This window comes from Coturnix japonica, chromosome 14 (genome assembly GCF_001577835.2).
Source record: "Coturnix japonica isolate 7356 chromosome 14, Coturnix japonica 2.1, whole genome shotgun sequence".
In the NCBI taxonomy this organism is placed as follows: Eukaryota; Metazoa; Chordata; class Aves; order Galliformes; family Phasianidae; genus Coturnix; species Coturnix japonica.
In genome coordinates this window covers 12525901-12537499 of record NC_029529.1, presented here as the reverse complement: position 1 = coordinate 12537499, position 11599 = coordinate 12525901, and the positions used below count along the sequence as shown (strand labels likewise).

Genomic DNA, 11599 nt, shown 5'->3' with positions numbered 1-11599 from the left:
GTGTTTGGGGAGAGCCCCATGGATTCCTATGGCTGCCCAGCCATACCAAGGAGTGAGTACGTGTGCCATGTGTGTGAGTTTGGTCAGTGGCCCTGTTCTGTTGGGGTCTACACAAGCGTGTGGTTTGCAAAACTAAGCAAAGGTGCAGACCTTGTGATCTGAGAGCATCTCACCCCCAGTGTAATGATGTGGCATGAAAAGTGCTGCAGGTGAGGAGGCACCATTAGGACAGGGACTGTGACTTTGTTGGCTCACCAAGCAGAACCACTCATGTCTGTGTGGTTCCACAATCTTGCTGCAAACACAGCACAGCTGCTATGTGGACACAAGCAAGGAGCAGCCACGGCTCCGACCCTGCAAAGAGGGTTGTTGTGCAGGAGACATCTTGAGGTTGTCCACATGCTTAAAATATTGTATAGGACTTTTTGTACTGTACTGAAACTGCTGTCAACATCAGAAGTTAAAAGTGCTGGGGAAAAAAAGCAACATATTTTTCACCTGCTTTTTCAGTTGTGCAGCAGCCTTAAGAACCACTACACTCTACTTGTATGGCCAATAAATGAATGTGTCCCCTTCAAAAGAAATCCTTTGAAACTACTCAAACAACCAAGAGAGCTGCATAATGCACTGGAGGAAGTGGCTGTAAAGGAGAAAACCTCATGAGCTGAACTCTGCCTGTTTGTATCTTTGATTCTTGCTCCTGAGTTTTAACCAAAACTCACTATTTCAAAACCAGTAGGTGCCCATTCCTCCCTTCATCCTTCGGCTTCATGTCTCCGTGGAGACCTGGGAGCTGTGAGAGGTCTCAAGCAGTGGCTGTGATGGAACTCTCATTCTGGGCCTTCTGAAAACATGTTTAAAGCTCCTAAATGCCTCCCCCCCAAAAAAAAAATTAAACATTTATTCCCTGAAGTCCCTTCTAGGTTTCATCTGACAAATCTCACTGTAATTCATTTGAGTGCTATTATGAGTTTGCTTTCCAAGGGAACAGAAAACAGATGTGATAAATGCCTGAACAAGAGATTTAACCTGGCATCTGTTGTTTTAAAGAAACGTTACAAAAGAAAGGAGCATAACCGTGTTTTGTTGAGATTTAATTGGTAGATGATACACCTGATTTTCCATTGTCTCCTTTTCAGGTCACAGTGAAAACACGTGGTGGAAATGTGCTCTGAGTTAAACTCATATGGCCCGTCCACAGCAGTTACAACAAATCTGTGCTGTGGTTTTTTTTTTTTTTTTTTTTTTGCAACAGTCAGCATATCAAATAAAATTAATCCACTGGTCAGAATGGAAATTAGACTCTTTGTTCAAGGCAAGGAAGCAAAGAGAATCAAATGTGGTAGGCAGGATTGCTGCAAGGGTCTGGAATCCCTCAAAGCTTGTGTGATGTACTTTGTATGATACTTAACTGTAGAGCTAAGGGGCTAATTCATATGTTTAGCATAATTATATGCTTAAGTGCTTTGCCAGATTCAGGAATAAATAAGTTGGGATTGTGACATAACTACTTGACGAGTACTTCTAAAGATGGAAGCTCATTCATCCTCTCCTCTGGGGGAAAAGGAACCACATGAGATCCATGTCATAGAGATTCTTTGCATTTCCTCTGTTGGGATTTTTGGAAGTTGAATGATAAAATACTGGAATATGTATCTTTGCACTTGTTCTGCGAATGCCGTGTGGCAAATGTGCAGGCAAATGGAAGTTGAACTGAGAAGTTCAGCATGTGGGTACCAGGAAAGGGAGTGAGAATAGATCAGGTTATCTCCTATTTTAAAATAATGGCACCCGTTATTTGCACTAATTATTGTAAAATTGATGCAGGGTTTGCATATCTGGGTTAGTAGGTAAGTTTTCTAAACACTTCATTTCAGTTAAAGAAGAAGAAGAGCTTTGGAATGTGTGCAAACCTTCAGTGAATGCAAGAGAGATTTCAAATTGAACGTCAGTCACTGGCAACACAACTGAACATTCACATTCATCGTGTTAACCCCCGTTAGACCTTGTCTGAGGATCACATCACAAGGTTGTGCTCTTTGTTCTGTCTTTTAGGTTTTTTGCATGCAGATGACACAGCTGGTTTGTTCAAATTCTCCCTATACATCTCAAGATAATGGTACACAATTTTTCTTTAGGTTTGGAGCTCTTCTTCACTTTAACAAACATAATCCTTCCCCATATTTGCTTGTTGATGCATTTGCATTACTTGGGGGGATGGGGCAGGGGAGGAGGGGTGATGAGTACCAGCAAAATCAATGCTCCTCTTCATGAGAGCTGAGGCTGCTTTCTGTGTGGATCTGTCATCACTGGGTGGATGCAAGGCACCCACAGAGCACGGCTTGTCGGGTGCCAGGGCTCTGCTGCTTGTGTGCTTGTCACGGGTGGGCACCGGGCAAAACATGCAGCTGCAGAGCTGGGGCTGCAAAGGCAACTTTCCATCAACCACCCTGTCCAAGAGCCAAGGGAATGGCATGTTGCATTGCCTACCTTGTGTATGGGGAGGGCGGGGGGCGCAGAGTGCAGCTCTGGAACAGAAGGCTGGTGCACACTCTGATATTTTGGCCAATTAAATAGATTGCAAGGCCTCTCGTTAACTTCTGTTTCCAAGCAGGCAGCCTGAGCAGAATAAGATTACTTTCTCATTTTACATAAGGCTTTCACATTCTATCCCCCCTACTAATTAACTGCAATAAAGGATCTGGCTTTCTTGAGTTCCTCCTTTCTTGTCTGATACACTTTGAATTCGATGTAACCATTATGAAAGGTATCAGAAGAAAACCACTTTATTTTATTTTTATTTTTTCCCCATTCTCTACGTACTGCGGGTATTTTTAGATAACACGTACTTCACCATACTTCACAAACACAGCAGAAATACCTTTCTGCAGGTGAATGCATTACGTGCCATGAAAACCATGGATTTTCAATAAGAGTAATCCATCTGTCAGTGGCCACACGTTTTCCTGCTTTTTAAATGTTTTTTTGTTCTGCACCCAAAGAGTCGGTACTTAAGAAGCAGTGCCACGAAGAATGTTAACGAGCTCACACCCAGCCTTACTGCCATGAGGGACCACCAAGTGTGTCTCGGTGTTTGTTGCTTTGCTCAGGAGTGCATGAGGCCGAAGAAGAATCAGACTGAGTTAACCAGAGATTTACTGTAATCCAGAAAGGCGGTGGGAGCACAACAAGGAACTGCTCTGCAGACAGAAATCCAGCAGTGCAGCCTCTCGGTACCTCTGGTTTGTGATATCTGATGTGTGTCCAAGCCCACACTCAGGGCACGGTGAGCAGTTGCCAAGGGAAGAGCAACAAGACCAGCAGTGTGTTTGAGCCTTGAGACTAAGAATGGCTTTGATTAAATTAATGTCATTTTATGGGAGCTCTGATATCCTTGTGTTTATTTTGCAGCTCACCTACCTCTGTCTGCAATGTGAGGAAGAGACATGGGAACACATTGCTGAAGAAAAAAAAGAAGAAAGGAAACAAACAGAAAATTGAACTTGCCAGTATTACCATGGAGAGTGGTGTAACTGCAAAGGAACGGATGTATTTCAGCTCGATGGGGACAAGTGTGCAATTCTCTGGGCACGGTGGCTGAGCTGTAGTCAGCCTGTGCTGCGTGGGACCAGATTCATTAGCTTCGGTAAGATTGCTTCGCTGAGTAGGATGAGCAGGACCTGGCTTTTAGAAAACCACAGAGAGTATTATTGCAGGGTTCTCAGGTTTTTCTCCCTGTTTAAATTGGCTCAGCAGGCCTTGCAACAATCCCTGTTGGTTTGAACAAAAAAATGATTTGCAGTTTCCTAGTGGCCAACAACTGTTTCTCTTCTAATCCGATATTGCCCTGAAGGGAGGTTTGATCTCCCTGAGGACCAGGCAGCAGTAATCCAAAGTTACTTACATGGGGCCAAATCCTGCTTGCCACCACGTTTAGAAGATGGTGTAGTAGTTTGTTTTACATCTAAGTCCACAGTGGCTTTGGATGATATACAGAGTGTGGTAAGATTACATGCCAAAAAAATGGCTGTCCTTGATGATATTAGTGCTTGGGCATACTTTTGACAAAGACATATGGCTGTGATTTTCCTACCTTGAACTTGAAAGAGAAGTCAGGATTTAATTTTATGTCAGCACCCGGAGGCTCTTTATTTCTTGCCTTTGCTCTTTATTGCTCCCACGCTGCAAAAACATACACCAAACTGAAGTCTCTAATAATACAGCCTATGGAAATCACAAATGCGAGGTCACACAGTGCTTGCTATTGGCCCCTGAAGTCCAACTTGGGCGCTGCTATAAAAGCAGAGATTCTTCCGCCATACTCTTCTCTCTTCCTGTGCTGTTGGCCTGGGAACACAGAGCTCTTAAAGAGACTACAGAGCTTTCCTTCCACGTGCATGACAAATGGAACAGTGTCTTCCAAAGGGACCACTGATTTTTACCTGTCAGTGATCAAAATTTCCAGTGAAACAGCTAAGAGTCATGTGCTTGCTCTGAAGGCTGATATGTCAGGGCTGTGTCGGATCAATGGCAGAATTAAATTGCAGGGTCAGTCTTGGCTTCAGTTTTTTTTCTGTAGATTTGGGTTTATGTAAAAGGGGAAAGGAAAGCAGTCAGAGGAACTTCATCCATTTCCTCTCCCTCTGAACTTGCTGGTGCTCCTGGGTCAGATGATAGTTGTGTTAAAGCCCTGTGGGTGCACACGAGCACTGATGGAGTATTGCACCAGCACTGTGCTCCCCACAGCCGTGCAATGGATACTCATACTTTAGTCTTTGAATGAACTTGTGTGTTTCTGTGCTTCTCTTGAGTGATACTGATGGTAAATCTCAAATAGGCTTTGGAGAGCCAACTGAGTGTGACCTGTTTAGGGGAGTTTATCCTATTTTGTAGTGGTTATACTGTCATGGATGAAATAAGCATTTGCTTTTCTGTTTGAGGTTGCTAATGGATTTCAAAGCTATTTGCTGTTGTAATATTTTGCCTAATTGTTTTCTCTCAGCAACTGTATGCCTTCCCTTCTAGGACTTACTCGTACATTCCTATGCAGTTAGATTGATGCAGATTCTATTCACTTCCACAAAATGAGTCTGTTCAATAGCAGTTGGGGTTGCAGACAGAGAAGACAGAGGCTGCAAGAAGATGATTTGTCACTTGAAATGTAATTTCTAACCTGCTTTCAGAAAAAAATGACACCCCAATCTGAGGCAGTGGGTGACACATCATTTCATGTGGCACTCATTTGGAAGTGCTGGGCAGCTGATGATGAAGGTGACAAACAAGCTGCACGTGAGCCAAATTTCTGACTACTTCACAAAGGCTTTTTTTTTCTTTCTTTTTTTTTTCCCCCGGCGTCACTTTCTGAACAAAATGCTTTGGGGAGGATTTGGGGTGGCATGTGGGAAGGCTCTTGGAGGTTCTGCACCACATCAGAGTGGTGTGTTGTTCTGTAAATATTGATTCTCTTAAAACAGGTTGACTTTAACTTGTTTTTAATTAGTAATTGCAGATGTTCAGATGGAAGCTGGGATCATTATTCTAATAGTGTCCTATTAGCTTTTAAACTATTCCTCTTCGAGTAAATCTGTAATTAGAGTGCTCTGTCTATCTGCTGTAGCCTACCAGAAATCCTATCTGTAAGCCAATACACCGGGATGCCAAAAAGCTGCAGGGATTGTAAATTGTGTCTTATGATTGTGTTTTGGGTAATTGCGCTCTGAGGACTAAGCAGAGCAACACAGCAGAACTGCAGAACAGCACCCACCTTCTCTGAGCCCATAGGAACAATGCTACATCCCACAGTGATTCAGAGAGCTGCTCCAACAGCAGGGGCAGCCACGAGAAGCGAAGGAACAGTGACTGCAGCTGATCCCACTGCCACAAACAGACCATTCGCAGAGCAGCACTTGGTACTGATGGTGGTGACCCAGCAGCCCATCATCCACACTCCGTTCCCAGGGGAAGCAGGGAGCCAGGGCAGGTTTGGGATGGGGACAGTGTGGTCAAGTGGGCAAGGAGAGCTCCTGGCCCTGTGGGAGGAGACTGTCGTCCTCTGGGTTAGGCTGAGGATCCAGCAGCTCCCCTGCTTCACAGGGCCCAGCTGCATGGCTGGGGGACATGCAGTGGTGTTCCCTCTGCTGGGAGCTTCTGGCTTTGTGTGCATTTGGATGAAGTTTTTCCCCTAAGCTGTTGTTTCACCTCCTCACGTGTGTTTGTGCCCCTGTTCCCAGCACTGGGCACTCACCCAGCGCTTCTTTCAGGCAATTTTCTATCAGTGCAACCACACAGAATCACAGCAAGCTGTTCAGCACCAGACTGATGGAAACCAGCACTGAACACTGTGTGAGATGTTGCTTCAGTGGCAGCATGTAAAGCTTGGCTGGTCTAGTTATTTGATCCTTGTAACTTGTCTCTTACAAACAAGAAAGTAACCTGTTTCATTCACTGCCCTCTGGTGGCATATTCACTTTTCCTCATATTAATCCCTCTCACGTACAAACAATCATCCATTTCGTTTGTTGGTCCCAAAGGAGAAGTTAATGTCATTATTTGCACATGGCAAACGTGCAACAGAAAAACAGATGCATAGACCTTATTAGCTGCCTGCGGTAGCATCAGCAACACCCAGAGCTGTGATGGCCCCAGGGTCCCTCCCCACCTACTGTGAGAGATGCTCCTCCTTCCCTGAACACATCCCAGTCATGTTTCCTACTGGAATTGAAAATGCCAGTTATTACCATCAGATAGGATGGCACTGCGTCTGTACGTTTCCCTTGGGAGTACTGTCATTAAACTCCTTCAGTGATGAGTCTTAATTGTGTGCTCACACTGAAATAAAATGGCATTCTAAAAAGCACACTCCAACTTTTCAGCCTTCTGGAATCAAGCCTGGAATGGCATAAATCTGCCATGCTGTCCAGAAGAGACTTCTTTCTAGGCGAGCAGTTATTCAGACCTGATGGCTTACCTGCACAGCTTTCCTTCCTTGCTATCTCCCTGTGCTGATCACCGTGTCTTTCTTTTCTCCTCTGAGGGCACATGGCTTAGTTACTGGTCCCATTCAAAAGAAATAAATAATGCCACGTTATATCTGTCTGTCTCTTGTGCATCCCACCGAAGCAGTCACTCTGTTTGAAGGACATGCCACCAGCCTGACCTGTTTCTCTGTCCTGCAGCCTGTACCCAGCAGGGTCTGCCAGTACTGATTAAATATCTGTACAAATGGACTTAACAGATGGTAAATTTTACACTGATGTGAGACAGGAATCAACCTCCGTATCTGTCTTTGTATTATTTTTGCAAAACAAAAGATACTTCTGAAAAGCAGAGGTTGGTTTCTAGGGCTAGCCTGCATTGCTATGCTGCTATGCCCAGTTTCATTCCTCTACATTCATACCCCTTCTATACGCCATGCAGTCTAACTTGAAGACTATGTAATCTCTTGCTTCTTTAGAGGAGAAGCTGCCAGGGATTTTTCAAATTACCTTGTATTTCTCAGTGTTTGTTGTTCTTTCATTCAGACTGTGCTTGTAGCACATCCAGCCTGATGTGACTAAGCTGTTGACTCACTTCTTTTATGGCTGCAGTAAAACTGGATCTAATGACCAGTGTCTGGATTTCAACTACCAACAGCATTTGCAAAATAATCCAGATTGTTCCTTCTCAAGGTTCTGTGTCCTGGTATAACGTTCATTTAATGTGAAATGCTGAGTGAGCACAGCCCACTAGTAATCTCAATTTTGACTTCTTCACTAGAGATTATCTGCCTGGCTGCAGCGTTATCCCAAACCTTCCAGTTCAGAAGGTTTTAAACAGCATTCTTTTGGAATCTGTCCCTGCGACCATTAGCACTGGTAATTGCACTTAAAGACTTAATGTCAACAATTAGCCTTGCAAAGGGCTCTAGGGATTTCATAACTTTAGGAATTAGTATCTTGCCTGTGTGTAGCCATCCCTGTGGTGTAGGGTGGCTGTTCCTCAGCCCCTGCTGGCATTTCAGATACACATCCCACCGTGTCTGTGTCACACAGGGGTGAGGAAGGGCAAGCTCCTAGTTTTTGCAAGCAGGTTGACCCCAGCATGTTTTCCAGATGTAAGGAAGGCTTTGGTGAGCATCTGCATGAGTGCGTGGCTCTAGCAATTCTGCTCATGTCTTTGCAGTGTGTAGAATGAGCTTCGTGCACAGGAACATGGCACTTGAGAGCACGGTTCTCTCTAAATCCTTTGTAGTTTCCTTGACAGCGGCAAACTAGAGGGCTGTTAAAAGTAATACAGGGTATAAATGGGAAGGACAATCAGGGACCCAAAGTTGATTCCCTGGAGCCTCCATCATCTGCTGCACGCAGGGAAACCTGTAGTAATTCCCACCAGGCAGTCTCAGAGTGATGATGGTTTTTAGTCCTAAGACATCTGCAATTACAAGGCTTCCAAATTGCAATTGTATCACCATATCTGACACTGAAGTCATTCGATTCCATAAGATTATTAGTTTCATTTAAAGGAAAGGTAAATTAGCCTATGCAGATGAGCTGAACACCCAGGAGAAGCTCATGGTCCAGGGGACTGAACTGCCCAACATTTATTGATTAGCATCTCACAATTAGAATCTATCAAACAAGACAAGCAGCCTCATAATGGGAAGTTACCTTCAATGAGTACAAAGTTCCTTTATTTTAGAAAGGCCTAAAAGCAGCAACTGAAGTTTCAACAGATGTGAGATGTCCCTGAATTCAGATGATATCAAACGAACTGTTTGGGAGGTTTGGGGTCATTTGGGTAATTTGCTTTGGCGAAGTTGAATTATTTTTCCCAGGCATCCTAGCTGGATGCCCAGGGCCCTGTCAGACCTGGTGAGGACCTGGGCTGCCCTTTGGTTGCCACCGACTGAAGCCACCGACTGAAGCCAGGGCTTGAGCTGGCTCAGTGGAAGCCAGCCCAAGGGTTTTGTCTGACTGTGGCGTGGCTGCAGCTCACAAAGAGACTACGATTCCTGCAAAAAGACAGCTACCTTCCGCTCAACAAGAAGTTGTTGTGCTCGCTGCAGGAGCAGCACTGGCTTTTGCTAAGTGGTTGAGTGGTTTTAAACAATGAAAAATTAAAACAATCATTCAATTAAATGTGAGCAGATGCCCTGAAGTGAACTGATGTGGCTAACTTTACAGTTTTATTGATGATAAGGCTTGGAAGTATTTGATCATTCTTATTTCATGACTCTCTTGCTTAATATTATACTTTTTTTTTTTTTAATAGCTGAGGTGGTTTTAAAACCTGAGATAAATTTTTGCAGAAGCAATATGTTTTCCAAGAAAAAAGATGCAAATGTCCAAGAACAGATTGCTTAGAGGATACGTAGCCAGAAGGGTCTCACTTCGTGTTACTCAGAGCAAGATTCTAACAGATATTTAGGTGCTTACAGAGGAGACTGACAGCTGGGATTTCAGGCTCAGATGTGCAGCAGCCCCCTGAATACATCTTCCATAGAGAGAAACAGCTCCCTGATCACATGGGAGCTAATCCATGCCCCATCTGCAGGGACCAGCACAGAAATGTGGAGTGGAACTGACACCACAATGTCAGAGAAAGGCCCCTTTTTTTAAAAAAAACACATTATATTTATCAGTTGTTCAGCATGAGTTTTGTACCCAGGTACTTTTTGAAGGCTGAGGACTCACAATGTGGCTGGTTCCTACTGCTGCCAACACAGGACCGCACCAAGGTGATGTCTCCTAACAGTGGTTTGTCTTGTCGCAGGATCTGACTCCTTGCTCACCTCTCTGGTCCATAGTGTTGTTCTCAGTAACATTTCATCCTCATTCGTGTATTTACTGTACTGTTTCCACTTGATTTCTGAATATACCAGGCAGTTGCTTTGCTCTTGTTGCAAATGAAGAAGGCAGTGCAAGTACTGGAAAGCAGAAAGAGTGCAAATAATGACTTCCCTGGAAAGGCGAAGCATCACTTACCTTATTACAGTAAACTAATTAAAGCTGAGCTCAAATCTTATCCTCAGGGCTATGCATTGACACCTGGTGATAATATATCTAACTACACGTAAGACAGTCGGAAATAAAAGTCTCTGTTTTTATTAATGCAAAAGAATGAGCTTTATTCCTTCCGTTTGGGTTTCTGAGACTGGCTATTAACAACCCGGGGGGAAACAATGTTCAGATGCTGTGACCTGTCCTTCCGCAGTAGCATGTGGCAGTGGGATGGAGTCCTCTCAGAACAGATTACCCAGTCTCTTCCTTGCTCTTCTGCCTTCATTTCCCAAATCCAGTATCACAGAGATGCTAAAGATGCTCCAGAAGATTCCCTGCATGTGATGCACCTCCTCTCCCCTTGGACAACAGTTGCTCATCATGTTTATTTCTCTTGTCTCTTGATTTCACTGTATTGTATTGGTATTGCATATCCTCCATGTTTTCTCCCCTTTTTTTTTGGAATCACAGCACGGATTCCTGTGTTCAGCAGAAGAGACTTTAAAGCATCTTTCAGTGAATGAGAAGCTATAAAAGGCTTCTTGTTTCCAGTTCTTAGTTACTAAAAATGAATTCCCATGGGAAGTCATTCTCTTGGGTAAGAATATGGGAATTTTTTGGAAATCTGGATCAGTGGAGTTTTCTTTAGAGCAGGACTGAGCATATTGAATGGACCTGTGTCCATAAGGGAGTACAGGTGTTCTGAAAAAAGTGTTCTTTTACAATGGAAGATAGGTTAGTGTGGGAGAAAAGTTAGAGGACAACCTTAAGTTCCAAGCGTTTCATCTCTGTGATGCATTGTACACGATTAACAGGAATGATGAAGCGACTGGAGGCAGAATCCTCCCAAGCAGAGTGTAAGGTGAAATGATCTCTGTGTACTTATTGAATCTAATCATTTACATCTCATTGAATCCAATCAAGTTAGCAGTTTATCACATTAAGATTGCATTAAGTTGGCTGTCTCCAGCGTGGCTGTATTACTTCTGGCAGGGCCCCTACAGCCCCAACCGTGGGGTTTTTTTGTTCCTCAGAAAAGGGTCTGATGTGGCTGGGGAATGGACAGCAAGAAGGAAGCAGCCTTGCAGTGCCTGATGCTGCTCCACGTCTTGTTGGGTTGCAATGGAAGCAAGCTGTGGGCCATCAGGCAGAGACAGCACCACGTGGGGGTCCTGTACACACTCAGGCACTGAACTGTCTCTAAAATCAGCACGATCATTTCCTGTTCCTGTCCCTAAAGCTGATCATTGGCCATGTCTGTGTATGTTTTCAGCAGAACAATTTGAAATTCAAAACTTAAGCTGATCAGCTGTAATCAGAGAAAAATAAAACACAACAACACAACCCAAAGTGTCCAAGTTTCAAAGTGATGAAGAAGCAGCCTACTGCTCACAGCCAGCTGCAGCGAGGGCAAGGAATGGGGTTAACCTGAGAAACTGAATTTGAAAAATGAGATATTTTGGGTAGTGCAGCTACAGCATTCCAGACTGTACAAAAACACCAAGTATTTTTGTAACTAACTCTTGCTTATGAGGCAAAATCAAATTACTGTGCTTCTTCCTTCATCTGCAAGTACCCAGCCTGTAAAACATCAAGGGCTGGAGAGAAGGGTGCTGCAGGGA

At 44.0% G+C, this 11599-nt stretch overlaps 1 protein-coding gene across 2 annotated transcripts in view; it reads left to right on the top strand.

Moving 5' to 3' along the window:
- The window catches only part of IQCK (IQ motif containing K), a 123531-nt gene that overhangs the window by 91528 nt on the left and 20404 nt on the right, over window positions 1–11599 (top strand). For both annotated transcript variants that reach the window (XR_004308985.1, XR_001558428.2), the window contains one exon: window positions 3412–3646. The gene's annotated coding sequence lies outside the window, so the exon portion shown is untranslated. The remainder of the gene's footprint in view (window positions 1–3411; window positions 3647–11599) is intronic.